The sequence below is a fragment of the Formica exsecta genome, unplaced genomic scaffold (assembly GCF_003651465.1).
Source record: "Formica exsecta isolate Colony F162 unplaced genomic scaffold, ASM365146v1 scaffold137, whole genome shotgun sequence".
NCBI lineage: Eukaryota > Metazoa > Arthropoda > Insecta > Hymenoptera > Formicidae > Formica > Formica exsecta.
Window position 1 is genome coordinate 313846 of NW_021848702.1, and position 18767 is coordinate 332612.

At 35.8% G+C, this 18767-nt stretch overlaps 1 protein-coding gene across 1 annotated transcript in view; it reads right to left on the reverse strand.

The window, feature by feature from the left end:
- The window catches only part of LOC115245927 (CD151 antigen-like), a 110571-nt gene extending 97015 nt beyond the window's left edge, over positions 1 to 13556 (reverse strand). The window contains exon 1 of the mRNA XM_029824427.1: positions 13201 to 13556. The gene's annotated coding sequence lies outside the window, so the exon portion shown is untranslated. The remainder of the gene's footprint in view (positions 1 to 13200) is intronic.
- Positions 13557 to 18767: the final 5211 nt, after the last annotated feature.

An 18767-nucleotide genomic window follows, 5' to 3' on the forward strand; every position in this document is an offset into this window, starting at 1 on the left:
GAAAAGACAAAAAAAAAAAAAATAAGTAGAAAAAGGGCAGAGATTGCCTTTTAAGGCAGCGATTCGTGAATCGGCGAGATTTAAAGGGTAACCTGAAGTTGCGGCGAAACGAACGGCATACAAAAGACTATTAGCGTAATTAACAGACTACCTGCGAGAGTCGCGTCGGCCAATTTGCGATCTCACGCAGATATCGAAATCGTAAAGCCGGACAAAATTAACGAGGTGTAAATCGCGGAGATATGTTTTAATTAATGCTCCGAGGCGAAAATTCGTATTGTGGAGGACTCGAGAAAGATGATCGCGAAACGGACAATGTTAATGAATCGCAAATATCGCGCGACGTAATGAGGCGGCGCGGCGTAAGAAATGTTACAAAACGTCACGTGAGCTAATCTTAGCGAGATAAATAGACATTACGCAGTGACATATAAATCCCGAAAGAGAAATAAAAATAAAAAAAGTGAGAAATATTATATACAATTTAAAAGTGCGATAAACCGATTTAACGTGAGATTTGTTAGGTATTTGCATGGCGTTAAATATTCGAATGAAACAATGAGTCGATAATCGCTCAGTGAATCTATATCGCGCGCAACATTTTGCGATGCAAACAAAGACGCGAAATTACAAACGCAATACAATAAATCTTACGCAATTCTATCTCGTGCAACCCAATAAAAATCGATCACATACAATGAGAGGTGGACCATATTTATTTTATTTTACACGAAACCACAAATTTTCTGCGCGCGTACCCGGTATTGTTAAATAAATAAATACGTTTTGAGCGAGACATAAACTGTTTCGCTCAAAGTGAATATAGCGCGTGTGGTATGCAGCGTTGCATTTTCGTGAAATTACACGCGTGCTTGACTGTGGACAGTCCTTTGAAACGATCAACTGGTCAAACTCTGTTCTAGCACGTGCCAAATCCGTCATCGCATCGGACACGCATCGCCCTAAATAAATTCATCGTCAAATAAAAGATTACAGTTTAATGCGCAACATCGCTATATATGTATATGTATATGTATATGTATATATATATATATATATATATAAAATCATATATATACAGGGTGTCTCACAACCTCCGTACAATATTTTAATAGCGTATTCTAGAGGCAAAATGGAGTAAAAAATTTTAATACAAAAATATCGAGGCTACAATAGTTTTTGAGTTATAAGTGATCAAAGTTTGCCAATAATATTGCAGTAGAATTCGCACCCTCAGGCTCGTAACTACATTTATATACGTACCCAAGTAACAAGGTGTCGCTATTATAACGTTATTTTAAGGTCATTTCTCGTCATATGACGTCAGTCGACTAAATAATGACGTAACACAGACGTGATATTTTTGACGACATATTATCGTCACAGAAATAACGTCATTTAATCGTCTTTTTAAGTTTTTTTTTTAATTTCTATAAAATACAGGTTTATTTTCAAAATCGTGTAACTCGCTCAAAAAAAACCGTAGAAAAATTTTAAAAAAAGCATTTTGTAAACAGAATGTTGTAGTTTATGGAACTTGAGTTGAATTTTTCAAAAGAAATTTTTTTTTATCGAACTGCAGAGTAAAAATACATAATTTTAAGGAACAAAACAATTCTTTTTTAAAACACAAAACAAGGAAAATAGAAAAATTTTGAAAAATTGCTAATAGCGTATTAAAATAGAAACTTTAAGCTTCAAAATTTTTAGCTTTTTTAATTTTTTGTCTACGATGATTTTTCGTCGAGTTCCAGCGGTTTGAAAATAGCCCAATTTTTAGGGTATGAAAAGCATTCCCCATTTTTTTTTTAAGTATATATATATATATTCTTGATGAGATATATGGAATCTCTTGCGGCTTCAGTTGCGGGCTTTACGAGCGCTCATTCACCTTCATTTTGCGCGCGCGACCGATCATTCCGCTCTACCCACGCAGCCAATGCGCACTGGAAAGGCAACGCAATATTGCAAACGCCTTTATATTGCGCGAGATAATGCTTCATTAAATTCATGTTACCGCACGCATGGCACGCAATAACCTATGCAGCGTGCTTCGATCGTAAGCCCCACGCAATTTTGACATTACGTTCCAGCATATGGACTTTATACCCGCGCGCAATTATGACATCATATAAAGGACCGAATTTTAATCGTGTAATTAATACTTTGTTTTTTATTCATCTTTCTTTCGCGATAATTTCGTTAATCGCTCGACTTGACTTTGTTTCTCCTTTTCAGAGCGATATCGTTCTTAAAATTTCTTTAAATCTTTTCATTTTTTATAAGAACCGTAATAGTGAGTGTTATTTTTAGAAAATTATGATGCAATAATATCAAAGTACGAGCGATGGTAATCGTTTGCGAATGACTGAGTCATTTCTCGGCACTTAATAATAGGCGATCAGTGACTATATAATTACTTGACATTCTTCATAGGCAAACCTCATATCGTATCGTTAATGAATCACAACGCATCCGTTCTATAGGCACTTTGCTTAACAAAAGGCTTTCATCTCTACGAGATATATTTTTCTTACTTCGCTCATTATAAAAATATTCATGTGAATCATGTGATATCATTTAATATTCTTGAAATATTTCAAAATCAATTTCTTTTATTCATATCAACATCTAATATTTTACAGAATCTCTTCCGCAAATAAAATTTTTATTAAAAGAAAAATAAAAAATTATTCTATTTTCTTAGCTATTTACTCATTGACTTTATTTATCCTAAGAATACAATTAATCTCAAAAGACGAGACAAATGTAAAAATAGACTATTCCACGATATTTTCAAGAAATAAAATATTTTCATCTCATCGCAATTTTCGCGAGCGTACAATCTTTCACGAAGTTATTGTGATTTTCACGACGACGAGAAATAAGATCGCAATCTATAGAAACTTCATTACATTGATACTAGGAAACGCCGTGATCGGTCATTACGTACGAAGCGTTATACGGGTCACGTAGTTTTACAACAAATTAGAAGATTAAGTGCGACCGTTAAGAATACTACGCGTTCAGGAAGCGAATTCGGGGCTAAGAGAGAGCACTTTCGCAATTTTAATGTGTACGAACGGAGAATCGAAATTGGAATGCAGTCAACCTCGAAGACAATACCGGACATTTCTAATTTTAATGCTTTCATCAAGAGCCACGTCGCGTGAACATAACCGCGGAGATGTGGGTCAGTTTGCGATGCTATCGCGTTTCGCCTCGGGCCTCCACTATATCTACACATCTTTCCTCTTCTCGCGTGAACCATGATGTAACAGAAATTACGGGTAGCAATTTCTAAGGAAAGCTCATCGTAAATGTATTGCATTTATCAAACTTTGATCACGTTCAAGACAAAGTCGGTAATATTTAGCACGGAAATTCTTGATTTCTCATTATGCACATTTCGAACTTCGACATTCCTGTGCAATATATACAGCGTTGCCAACGCAGAATTTCGGCGTGTCACTAGCTGAAAAGATCACAGTTTGGAAACAAAAGTCACTAAATATTTTTACGTGTTTTTTATTTTGAAAAACCTTTTTAAATGTTTTAACATCTTTAAAATGTTTCGACTTAAACAAATATATATTATTAATAATAGAATAATATTTTATAGAACGTAGAACATATTCTTTGGATATAATAAGTTGCACCTGCTATATGCATATATATGAAAATATATTGGTAACATTTTAAGCTTTATTTTTTAATTGCGAGTCTCGGCTCAAAAATATATTCCTATAAATATAATAGTATTTCCTCGCAAATGATCTAGCCAAAGGAAAAATTTAGAAGTCGCTTAATGGTTTCAAAATTCAGCAATCACGTTTGCCAAAAATCGATTTTTATAATTTTTGAAACTATTGGGCGACCGCTAATTTTTTTTTCATAAAGAATACGTTTCTGGAGTGAAATTCGGAATTAAAAGAGCATAGGTAATAATATATATATAACCCTTTAAAATGTATTAGAGAGTTTCAATGTTTGAAATACGTTTGAATGCATGTCACCAGAAATCACTGCATCAGAGTTCAAATGTCACCAGTTTAGGTACCGGTCACAAATGAAAAAAATTGTCATTGGGAGAGTGATAGAAGGTACTAAATCTGGTGACAAAGTCACTGAGTTGGCAACGCTGAATATATGTAAGCTCGTTTTCTTATATACTTTCCGTCTTCACTATCAATATGCAACATTAAAATGAAAGCTGCGAAAATGTTGACGCGAGGTATATATCGATTTTTCCCCCGTTCGCGCAGCACGATCCGCCAGGCGATTATTTCGAAAAAAAAAAGACAACGCTACGAATGAATGCAACATAGGCAAATTAGCCGGCTCGCTCCCCCTTTCCATCTGTACCGTATTTGCAACAGGTAAAAAACAAATTGCGCTCCGAGTTACGATTTGACTGTCGGGATATAACGAGATTGTTCTGCAATGTTGCTCAAAAACGAAGCGGCTGGGGACAATTAAATTAATTTCTTGTATGTTGCGAGATCGTATTCAGTGAAATATGAATGCAGAATAATAGCCGCGAGTCGATTCATACGAGATAAGTTTCAAAGCCAATCTCCTTCAGTGGTATGGAATTCTAGCGTAGATTTAATACAAATTCTGATTAAAAACTTTTCTTAATTTAATAAATATTACATGATATGTGAATAATATGTTACATAATATTCGCGCTTACGTTTTTTCTTTTTTTAATAACACGTTCCAAGATACATTATATTCCAATATATATTCCAAGAATTTAAGAAGCTCAATTTGCCTCGTCACGATTAGATCAGCGAGTTAATAACACAACGTTAGTCACGCATTCAATAAAGAAAAAAGATGACAAGTCAGGTAGGTGAACGTACACAAAAGATACAGAAGGAATGGGAGATCACGCGATACACGGAGTATTGGAACATCAATGCCAAATATATTCGGAGCTTATAGCCTCTCTCGGTGTACGAGATATGTACAAAGCTAAGCGAGAAGAAGATAAGCGCCGAAGAGGTGGGCAAACAACAAGCCTGTAAATTTCGTAACGCCGTTTCGGGAGTGTCTGTGAAGTTGGCACGACGTTTTACGAATTTCAAGAAAAAACTAAGAGTTCTAATAGCACTTGTTATAGTTCTATAGTTCCTGATAAAAATTAAAAAGAGTTCCGCATTCCTTATATTAAAAAATCGAAATTGAAAAAATGTCGTGCTAACTTCGCGAATCTAGCACGACACCCTCCCCTCTAAAGTATTAAAACGCGTTGAATATCATCATTTTTGGCAAGAGTTCCGGATAGTTCTGTTCAAGTTCAGCACATATATGCAATTTCAGATCGATATTTCACCAATTAATAATTTTTAATCAATTTTTAATATCCAGCACGACATTTGGTGAAAATATGTCGTGCTGATGATTTTCTGCAGTTCTAATGGTAGTTCTCGACAGTTCTATAAGAGTTCTATCCTTTAGAAACATTTTTACAGAGAGTTCCGATTGTTTAATAACACAACGTTAGTCACGCATTCAATAAAGAAAAAAAATGACAAGTCAGGTAGGTGAACGTACACAAAAGATACAGAAGGAATGGGAGATCACGCGATACACGGAGTATTGGAACATCAATGCCAAATATATTCGGAGCTTATAGCCTCTCTCGGTGTACGAGATAAGTACAAAGCTAAGCGAGAAGAAGATAAGCGCCGAAGAGGTGGGCAAACAACAGTCGTGCCAACTTCACAGACACGTTTCGGGAATGGCTTGTAGCGGCAGATGTAAGGGAGAGAAGTCGTAAAAATGTCGTTCCAAGATTGAACAGTGACTAGCTCGGCGCAAATAACGCGCGTGTGTCAGACGCGCATTCGTCGTTCCCAGTCTCGCGATGAGTGCGAAACGAATTTGCACCTGTGATAATGTCCAGCTTCCGTAACTATCCGATAACGTAACGCGCGACGTATGTTATTCACGCGCGTGTATTCGCCGAATATAACGGCGTTAACAAAATATATTCGGGACCGAGACTAATCGCGGCAGCCGAAGGGATTGTCAAACCATCGGCATGTAACGTCGGCATCGCGATGTAGTCTCTCTTGTCGCGGGCGATAAACATACGCAATGATGAATTAAGGAGAGAGAAACAGCGTCAAACGTGCTTGAGCACGTGTCGCTTCCCAGCTTGAATCACAAATGCAAGCTGCGACACGTATCGCTCCAACAGCTGCGTAATCGCGTTCGAGAATATAATTCTCTCTCCGTTATATGTAAATTCCGCGTATATTCCTATGCATCGTATTGAATTTGCATTACAATTTCTATAAATTTTATTTCACGAATTTGAAATCTAAAGATGAACATCCTTCCATATCAATCGATGTCTCCAAAGTTGTACATGCGGTGAGAAAATTGCGAAATGCAGCGTTCAAGATATCCAGGAAAATATCTCGAAAGAATGAACACTTTTATATCTGATATTTCATAGCGCGAAAATTTAGATATATCAGCTTTAAAAAGAAAGAAAAAACAATAACTCATCCGCGATCTTTCCTGGAACGGAAATTGGTTAAGATTCAGCGACGGAAATAAGAGAGAGCGTACCGTGATCTAGCGTCGCGTTGCTTACGCCGTGAAATATTCATTTTCTTCCGTCGCGACGGACTTAAATTTTAAACAGAGAACGTGAATCGAGGTGGCGTCTCGTCCGGATAGATCTAATTTAAGTATTCGCGATGCAAGTTTGCGTCCAAGCATAATCCAGCGACGTATAATCTTGCCCTTGTTCCGCCGTAACATAGATTGTGCAATTCGTCGCTTCGGCGGACACGAGTTGCCTGACAAGCGCGCTGTGGCGATGCCGATGACGCGGTATAGCTAATGCGGGCCAGATAACGACGATAACGAGACACTTGACACCGAAAACGAGCACACTCCGTACGTGTACCGCACCTGCGAGGCAACTGTTAAGCAACGACGACGAGGGAGGACGAAACGCGTGACATCGACAAGCACGTCGCTCTCACGCCCGCAATCTATCACTATTAGCAATCAGTCTGCACATCCGGCTCTTCTCATCTAATTGTAAGCTACATTTATCTCTTGAGATACTGAACATCGCGAACGTTTTTTTTTTTTTCAGATGCCACGTACATATGATTGCTTCTTCAGGGACATAAAAATTTTAAAAGAGAACACAATTTGAAAATTTGTGTTTTCTTGTTAAAAAATATACAGGTTAAAATTTTTATGTTAAATATTTAATAATAATATCTTTTAGAATTTAATAAATAAATTCATAAATTAATTTAACATATCGCTGTTATGTTAATTAAACTCAATGTTAAATTATTAAAACAACTGAAAAAAAAATGTAGAACTAACACAATGTGCATATATTTTTAATTTTACATAATAGATATGTTATGTATTATTAGTAACAGGATTTATCTGTTAAAATTTATAGAAAAAAAATGTTGATTTTATTCTACAATAAGAATGAGAATGATTACAGACCGTCAATACCATTTTTCCAAGTAAATTTTATCTTTAAAAATATGTTAATTTTATACAAAATTTACTTCAAATTACTTTGAGGTTTGCATTTATTTTGTGTTAAAATATTAACATAGTATTAGTGTCACTATTTAATATATTCATATTATGTTAAATTATCACAAAAATTTGTGTGGACCGTTTAGGACATGTGATATCTGTTAAATTTAACACAAATTTTTCAACTATGAAGTGATTCCCTCCTTAAAACCAATTTTTCAGAAAATTGAAAAATCTGTTTTATTCAAAAATGGAAAGTTTCTTTCTTCTTCGCGGAAATTAAAATACATTAATTTATTAAATATTACATACAATATCGTTCATCACACTACATGGAGAAAATTTTACGATACAAATTATATCAATAGATTCCCTTTTATAATATTTATTGTAAAGCTGGAATATAACGATATTAAAATATTTATTACTATAAAAATTGTAATTTATACATTTGTTATATTTGTATTATTTATGATGTATTTGTTTGCGCATTAAAATATTTGAATAATTTGAACAATATTCCTTTGTAAAATATAATATGTATATAATATTATTGAATAAAAATATCGTGATTTCTCTTATATGTTAGTACGTTCCACGATTACAAAAATTATATTGTACTTTTTACTATAAATAATATTTACTCCGCGTAAACTAATTTCTGCTTATTTTATGTTTATTCTACATATAAAAATATATCGAGTTATAAAGAGACTCTCTCCAAAGATTAAATCTGATACAATGTCTCGTTAAACTATTAATGTGTAAATTACTACTTTCCGTCGACACGATCTGCAATACTCTGTTGGTAGATCCCTTACGTAGCGTCGACGTGGATTTATCGCGCCAAGAACCGCGTTGGCGAGCAAGGTAAATCAAATTAGAAATGTATTCGCGATACGACGTTATTCAGCGCGGCAGCCTAGATTCGCGGCGGAGATTATTTTAAGGGGCGGCCTCGAGGCGGCCGCGACGACCGCTGGCACGATGAATATGAAACGTATGCGAAAGAACACTATTATGCTGAATCGTTACGCTAAAATCTTTCGGCGACGCGTCGCGGTGCTCGGCATAACGAGAGAAAATTATTTCGCCGCGCTCTAACCGTCCCTCTCTCCCGTATGATTCACTTAACGCCGCACCACGAAACCGCAAAATGCCTTCAAACCGGAATCTCAAACAACATCGCGCTACACGTTTCTGCGCTTCCCCTCGATTGTCGTGCACGATGCAAGATTTCATTTCCGACGAGTTACTTATGCTAACTTCTCATCCGGAATAATGGATAATATTGTTATAAAATGTTTGTTAATGGATATTTTTTTATTCTATGAAAAATCAACATAATCAGCAAAAAGTATTTCAATGACCATTCTGAGATTGTTATTTTTCAGAGATATCGACTCTAATGTACACTCAAAAAAATGTCTTGCTGATATAGGTAGATTTCTAGGTGTCACAACAAAAATTTATCGCTATTTTTTGTATCTGTTAGAATATTGTCTGTTACATATAGAATTTATAGCAGCAATATTCTAATAATATCTTCTAGAAAATTTAGGTCCCATTGCCAAATGTTAATCACTGCATTGGATAAATATGAGTTTCGATACTACAGCTAGAACGATCTTTGTGAGAAATATAACTGCCAATTATAACTGCAGCATCGAAAAATTGAGAGAAATTGTTTAAAAGAGCTAGATAGATTGGGCGCATTATACAAATATGTTATATGTGAGGATTATATATTCATTTGTTTCTTGTCGCTAATTTTTTCTGTGTACCACAGTCAAACTTTATAACAAGTATGATTGGCCTTACATGGATAGGCGCCACAGAAAAACATTCTTTCTAAATTTCACAAACAGTTCAGATATAAATTCTGTCTCTGTCACTTAGATTGATTAAATGCGAAACATATGCGATATCACAGTATTTGCTAATCATTTATGTACCTCAGTTAATTTTGCGCACCCAGAAAATTTTTGCTGTAGTTGCAAAACCACTTTTTTGAGTGTAGAGAGCTTTACATATAGATTCTCTTTAAATTTTACTATAAATTTTTGTATATAAATATCTGCTATATTTATATACGAAAATTTATAGTAAACTATAAAAAAAAATTAATTTATAGAAATTTATAGTAGTACTCTATTTTTTTATATTAATCTTCTTATCCACCACTTATTTTTCACACGCATAAACGCTCTCAAACTAGAACTACTTGTTTACAATTCCGTGAAACGATTGCGTTCAGCTTTAATCCCGGAACAGCGCAGCGATCTCCTGTCGAGCGCCGATGAATCTCGGAGCAGGATGCCTAAGCTCTTTCATAAGACCCTGAATTTGAACCCCGTCACATCGCTCCAACGAGCAACGCGACGACCGGAAGGCTCGCCTTATTTTCCCGGCAACTTTGGCCGAGAGAGAGAGATAAATCCCGTCAACGTTCGCGGCAACTTCCGAGCTCGCGGAACCGAATAACGGATATTACGGGGAAGCGACTCTCCCAGCTTCGGCGGGAACGACAACTCCGAGACTCGAATAAACCTCGAATTGTGCCCAACACGCAATATCCCGGGAAAGAGAGAAAGAGAGAGAGAAAGGGGGATGAGAGAGACACAAACGTGTGGGGTCGGCGTGTTGCACAAACGTGTTACTTTAACGCGAAAGTAACTGCTCCATGTGTACCCCAATACTCGTACGGAGTACATATTTTGGTACTCCAATGAGATAGAACACCCGCGGGATATTTTAGTTTACAAGCTCGACATATTACTTAAGGGCATATAACTCAATTCGCTTACAAATACATAATTTACATAACAAGTTTATTAATCTCACAATCGCTGCTGTATTTGCTGAATTTCTCAAATATATCCAAGTACCAAGAAAAAAAAAAAGTACTCAACTGCTTTTATTAATTTATTTTCTAGAATTTTCTCTTTTGTACAAGCAATTGTTTTTTCCTCTTCTGTGATTCCCACAATTATAAAAAAGAAACAACAATTATAAATACTTATAAATACTCTTATTGGCTACAACGATTATTGCAATTATTATAAGGGAATTGAAAATTAAAACTTTACAGATTTTTAAATGCATTAAAGATGTAGATAGAATTTAAAACACAAAAATCCCCCAGTATGCAGTTTACTTTACGATCCAGATATAGTAGAATTAATTTTACTAATGATCAAGTATTAGCATCGCTATCTCTGAATACCGCAGGATTTACAGAGAGAGGAAGTTGTAATGTACACGTGACGGATTTCTTATCAATCAACTATATCTCTCTCTCTCTCTCCGTCTCTCTCTCTCTCTCTCTATCTCTCTCTCGTCTGTCTATCCACACGTCTCCTTCGCAGGCTCTATACGACTCGAACCGGTACAACCGGAACGAACCGGCAGAGAGAATTTTCTCTATTTCTCCCCTCTCAACCGTCCGTAATCTCTTTCTCCGTGCATTGTCAAAACAAGTACGCGTGTAATTAGATTTCAAGGTATTTAAATCGGAAAACATTAGTCCACGTTCTCGTCGCATTGCAGTTTGATATTTTTTTTTTTTTTGATTAAATATACGATCGATGCTACGTGAGAATAAAAAGATCACGTAGCGCTGAGTACCGTCGTTTCTTGGATTATCTGCGAAATTTGTTTCCTAAGCACGTTTAACTAGCGATTTTAATACCAAAAGCCCGGTACGTTTGCCAGCACTTTCATTTCATTTTCAGCTAATTGTTAGCAAAACAACAGAGATTTTTTATTTAATATCATTCGTTTACGTTATGAAATAAAAAATAAATGAATAAAATTATATATATAAAAAAAAACATCTCACTCGTTCCATATTATATACAATATGAAAAGCGATTGAAATATTTCGACCGCATATTTCAATTACAAAAATGAAACATTGATTGATTTGATTGTTCAAACAGAAACATTGTAAAAGTATACGACTATATATAACACATTCTAGCCGGTTTGATTACAAAAAAGAAAAGATCGTCATTCATCGACTAACTCTAGAGTTAAAACAGTCACTCGTACTGCGAATATTGACACGAATAGAATACGCGCTTCTATTTACCACGAAAATCTACCCTTGTCAGCATATTTACAGTCCGGAAAGTAAAGACTGGCAGCGCGCGTTCCGATTTTTCGGAGCGTATGTTTGCCTTCTGTGAATATGAAAAATTTGCACGCTTAAATGAGCAATCTATATTTACAACGCGCGGATAAAATGCTGACCGGGTTCTAAGAATAGCTCGAAACAACAGATATTTTTTATTTAATATCGTTTACGTTAAATTCGTTTACGTTATGAAATAAAAAATAAATGAATAAAATTATATATATAAAAAAAAACATCTCACTCGTTCCATATTATATACAATATGAAAAGCGATTGAAATATTTCGACCGCATATTTCAATTACAAAAATGAAACATTGATTGATTTGATTGTTCAAACAGAAACATTGTAAAAGTATACGACTATATATAACACATTCTAGCCGGTTTGATTACAAAAAAGAAAAGATCGTCATTCATCGACTAACTCTAGAGTTAAAACAGTCACTCGTACTGCGAATATTGACACGAATAGAATACGCGCTTCTATTTACCACGAAAATCTACCCTTGTCAGCATATTTACAGTCCGGAAAGTAAAGACTGGCAGCGCGCGTTCCGATTTTTCGGAGCGTATGTTTGCCTTCTGTGAATATGAAAAATTTGCACGCTTAAATGAGCAATCTATATTTACAACGCGCGGATAAAATGCTGACCGGGTTCTAAGAATAGCTCTCTTCCCATCATCGTTCATTGTAATATCTATATAAAATGTCTATTCGGGATATAGAGAATGTAAAAAGGAACGTCGCGTGTGATAAATATTGGAAAATATTTTTATTAAAAATACCGACGACAAACAGTTTCCGTAAACAGTTTCTGATATGCCAACTTCATACACATGATAAAATGCTGACCGGGTTCTAAGAATAGCTCTCTTCCCATCATCGTTCATTGTAATATCTATATAAAATGTCTATTCGGGATATAGAGAATGTAAAAAGGAACGTCGCGTGTGATAAATATTGGAAAATATTTTTATTAAAAATACCGACGACAAACAGTTTCCGTAAACAGTTTCAGCAATTTTTCTATTATTTTTATTGACACGTTTTTATTTACTCTAGAAGCGATGTGTTACGTCATGTTTTGCAATAAACTTGTAGGAGTATTTAGTAAAATTAAGTGTACACGCATTACTACGATTAGAATCCGTTGACAGATTTTTTTTTCTTTCTTTTTAATTTTTCTCTCGCGTGAAATAAAAGATGGATAAAATCAATATATATCTGACTGAGACAACGGAACATTTCTTCATCAAATATTCTTACGTAGCGCTTTACAAAACCGCGTCTGCGGCAACTTCATTGGAGCGCGTATCGAATGAACTTGCAGTCACGTGATTGCATTATGCATGTATGATTTGAAAACGTAACGTTCCCGCCGCGAACATTGCTCTTATCTGGGACACGGATTCCACCGGCGTGAATCTTTTTGCTACGCCGCACTTGTCACGCGTACGTACATATATATGTATATATATGTCATGTGTATATGTGTGTGTGTGATGAATGACATGACTTACCAAGCAGTCCTTGGAACGATTTCGTGGCAACTGGGAGGACGTAAACAGCATCCACCGATGATCTCTCTCTTTCTGACGACGCGCGTGGTGATGGACGATGACCGGTATGGAATTTTCGTAATGGCGTACTTTTGCACCAACCGATTAAACCGAGTACAACACTCGCGTTATCAATCGGCGTGTACGTCTCACTTCGTATACAACACTTGCGCGATAATCCGCGGCACGGCGATCGAGAACGACGCGCACATAGACCGAGGAGACACCAGCGTGACTTTCCGCGGCGAAGGTCGGAGCGCGACTGACTCGATGCGCGTCGCTCTCCCGCGCAGCCACCGACTCGCTTCGTTGTGAAGTGCGCGCCGCACACGATCTCGACCGGCCCGAAATTGCGCGCGATAACCTGTCAATCTCTCACGCCTCACATCATTATTTTCCACGCGCCGACAAGTTAAACGTCGCCCACCTCTCTCTCTCTCTCTCTTATTTGCAATTTTATAATTTCGCGCAATTATCGTCTCATGAAGCCTCGCTCTGTGTGGCTCGTATTAAAAACCACTTTAGCTTTCCTGCGCGATACACGCACTAATCCTGAGAACGATCCGAGACTATGGAATACATACACTTATAAATATCTTGATACTTGACGATGGCTACTTCCGGATCGAATACATAGTCTCGTTTAGATTATACGTAGAAACTATAGACGTAGGAAGTATAGACTGCGCGTATCGAATAAATATTGCGCCAAAATTAGAAAAAGAACGCAATTTAATTGTTTTTATCATGGGAACTTTTTAGAAAATGCATTAATACGTTCAGAACTACACGAGAACTATTTTATAATAATCAGAACTCTCGAAATACGGCCAGCATATCACCTCTATACTCGAAAATACGAGTTTTTCGGGTAAAATAATTGTTTAAAAATTTTTTTAATTGTTTTTATCATGGGAACTTTTTAGAAAATGCATTAATACGTTCAGAACTACACGAGAACTATTTTATAATAATCAGAACTCTCGAAATACGGCCAGCATATCACCTCTATACTCGAAAATACGAGTTTTTCGGGTAAAATAATTGTTTAAAAATTTTTTTAATTGTTTTTATCATGGGAACTTTTTAGAAAATGCATTAATACGTTCAGAACTACACGAGAACTATTTTATAATAATCAGAACTCTCGAAATACGGCCAGCATATCACCTCTATACTCGAAAATACGAGTTTTTCGGGTAAAATAATTGTTTAAAAATTTTTTTAATTGTTTTTATCATGGGAACTTTTTAGAAAATGCATTAATACGTTCAGAACTACACGAGAACTATTTTATAATAATCAGAACTCTCGAAATACGGCCAGCATATCACCTCTATACTCGAAAATACGAGTTTTTCGGGTAAAATAATTGTTTAAAAATTTTTTTAATTGTTTTTATCATGGGAACTCTTTAGAAAATGCATTAATACGTTCAGAACTACACGAGAACTATTTTATAATAATCAGAACTCTCGAAATACGGCCAGCATATCACCTCTATACTCGAAAATACGAGTTTTTCGGGTAAAATAATTGTTTAAAAATTTTTTTAATTGTTTTTATCATGGGAACTCTTTAGAAAATGCATTAATACGTTCAGAACTACACGAGAACTATTTTATAATAATCAGAACTCTCGAAATACGGCCAGCATATCACCTCTATACTCGAAAATACGAGTTTTTCGGGTAAAATAATTGTTTAAAAATTTTTTTAATTGTTTTTATCATGGGAACTCTTTAGAAAATGCATTAATACGTTCAGAACTACACGAGAACTATTTTATAATAATCAGAACTCTCGAAATACGGCCAGCATATCACCTCTATACTCGAAAATACGAGTTTTTCGGGTAAAATAATTGTTTAAAAATTTTTTTAATTGTTTTTATCATGGGAACTCTTTAGAAAATGCATTAATACGTTCAGAACTACACGAGAACTATTTTATAATAATCAGAACTCTCGAAATACGGCCAGCATATCACCTCTATACTCGAAAATACGAGTTTTTCGGGTAAAATAATTGTTTAAAAATTTTTTTAATTGTTTTTATCATGGGAACTCTTTAGAAAATGCATTAATACGTTCAGAACTACACGAGAACTATTTTATAATAATCAGAACTCTCGAAATACGGCCAGCATATCACCTCTATACTCGAAAATACGAGTTTTTCGGGTAAAATAATTGTTTAAAAAATTTTGGAGGTAGCCTACGGTCGGAACTATGTTATAGAACTATAGAACTCGTCGAAAACTATAAAATTCAATGGAGTAAATTTCGAAAAATTGATATGATATGCTGACTTCGCGGGAAGTTAGCATATCATTTCTCAACTTCCGTTATTTATGTTAAATGACCAGAACTATTGTTAAAATTTATCAGGAACTATAGAACTCGGCTGTATGCGAAGAGAACTCCACTTTTTTTTTGATATGCTGACAATTGATATGCCAACTTCATACACATGATAAAATGCTGACCGGGTTCTAAGAATAGCTCTCTTCCCATCATCGTTCATTGTAATATCTATATAAAATGTCTATTCGGGATATAGAGAATGTAAAAAGGAACGTCGCGTGTGATAAATATTGGAAAATATTTTTATTAAAAATACCGACGACAAACAGTTTCCGTAAACAGTTTCAGCAATTTTTCTATTATTTTTATTGACACGTTTTTATTTACTCTAGAAGCGATGTGTTACGTCATGTTTTGCAATAAACTTGTAGGAGTATTTAGTAAAATTAAGTGTACACGCATTACTACGATTAGAATCCGTTGACAGATTTTTTTTTCTTTCTTTTTAATTTTTCTCTCGCGTGAAATAAAAGATGGATAAAATCAATATATATCTGACTGAGACAACGGAACATTTCTTCATCAAATATTCTTACGTAGCGCTTTACAAAACCGCGTCTGCGGCAACTTCATTGGAGCGCGTATCGAATGAACTTGCAGTCACGTGATTGCATTATGCATGTATGATTTGAAAACGTAACGTTCCCGCCGCGAACATTGCTCTTATCTGGGACACGGATTCCACCGGCGTGAATCTTTTTGCTACGCCGCACTTGTCACGCGTACGTACATATATATGTATATATATGTCATGTGTATATGTGTGTGTGTGATGAATGACATGACTTACCAAGCAGTCCTTGGAACGATTTCGTGGCAACTGGGAGGACGTAAACAGCATCCACCGATGATCTCTCTCTTTCTGACGACGCGCGTGGTGATGGACGATGACCGGTATGGAATTTTCGTAATGGCGTACTTTTGCACCAACCGATTAAACCGAGTACAACACTCGCGTTATCAATCGGCGTGTACGTCTCACTTCGTATACAACACTTGCGCGATAATCCGCGGCACGGCGATCGAGAACGACGCGCACATAGACCGAGGAGACACCAGCGTGACTTTCCGCGGCGAAGGTCGGAGCGCGACTGACTCGATGCGCGTCGCTCTCCCGCGCAGCCACCGACTCGCTTCGTTGTGAAGTGCGCGCCGCACACGATCTCGACCGGCCCGAAATTGCGCGCGATAACCTGTCAATCTCTCACGCCTCACATCATTATTTTCCACGCGCCGACAAGTTAAACGTCGCCCACCTCTCTCTCTCTCTCTCTCTCTCTCTCTCTGTTATTTGCAATTTTATAATTTCGCGCAATTATCGTCTCATGAAGCCTCGCTCTGTGTGGCTCGTATTAAAAACCACTTTAGCTTTCCTGCGCGATACACGCACTAATCCTGAGAACGATCCGAGACTATGGAATACATACACTTATAAATATCTTGATACTTGACGATGGCTACTTCCGGATCGAATACATAGTCTCGTTTAGATTATACGTAGAAACTATAGACGTAGGAAGTATAGACTGCGCGTATCGAATAAATATTGCGCCAAAATTAGAAAAAGAACGCAACGTCTCAAAAGTCTGGTTTTTCTTTCTCAAATATAAGACTATGGTTATCATAAGAACAATTTCTCTCTAGTTAAAAAGAGATAAACATATTTCCGAGACATTGCGTTCTTTTTCTAATTTTGGCGCATGTATTGCTAATGGATATGCGCACTCTATAAATACTTTCTACATCTATGGTTTCGATAGACGCGATGCATTTGATCTGGAAGCTATCTTCAAGTTTGAAAGCGCACTCGTCATGTATGACGTCACGTGTATGTATATAGGTATATAGTTTTAAATTCACGTAACGTATTTCTTTCGCGTATCGATATTATTCAACCGTCAACTTTTTGCGGCCTTGTATACATGATGCGATTTGATATCTTCGATTGCGATCAGGTTTGCAATTTGCGACTTTATAATTTCGTGGGTAAACGATTCAGTCTAATTGTAAGAGTATCTTCTCTTCGAATTTTTTGAAATTTACATAGGTTATGTATTCCGAGTGATAGAAATTGTATGTAATGCATTTGTTGCTTTCGTATAATTTTTTATATAATTACGTTCGAACCCAATGTGATTATAACGTGTGCATAACATTGCTATAAATGCTTTAAAACAGAAAATAATGCAATAACAATTGTATAATGTATAATAGTCTTTTACAACTTATACTTACTGCTTATTGAGTTTTATCAACGCCTAGACAGATATATATTTCAAAAGAAAGGAAGACTTATTGTTTTATTTATGCAACACAAATTATTTCTCACTTTAAAATTTATAGCAATGTTGCTAAAATTGTTAATATCAAATATCTTTACATATTAATTTGTTTGTTGGAATAAAGAAAAGTTCTATATCTCTCAAACGCGATACAATATACATAGCAGTAGAGAATTTGGAATAGCATGTTTTAAATGCGATAAATATTGATACTGTGTCAATTTACGTTTCCAAGAAATAATGATTGATAATAATCTCTAGATGAAAACTTTGACGCAATAATCTATGGTGTCAGATGGTACAGGACGTGAAACTTTAGCGTATTTATTGAATTCGACGTATATTTTTTGAATCATTATACGACAATCTGACTGCTGAGAAACGAAATAAGTGTTGAACGTATCGCTTCATTCTTTCTCCTTTAAGGGTCTCTGTGCTTTCTAGGAATACGCGCTTATCTTATCTTCGCAGAAATCGCCGTGTTCGAGAAGTAACATTATACGTCGTCGCATATATAAACGTCGTACGATTAGCAGTTGTTTTGTGCGATCGTGTGCTGCAAACAAAGATGGACGAGCTCGCGCGCCAAGAATCTCCTTTACTTCACACTTCCTTTCCTCGGTCAAGGTTTTCTGGCACTACTTTTTCAAATAGCGTCTCATTTTATTTAGTAGTCCTATCTCGACTACCGTGTGAGTTAGTTTCCTGCGGTTCTCTCTTGTGTATCGTATACAATTGCATTATTCACGCAATTTGTAATATTGTCAAGAGTGATACATCGATATATTATCTAATGAGCATTGTAACGCGCGTTTGTTAACAATTAATTATTAAGATTATTATATGATATATTCTATACAAATAAATATATATATATATA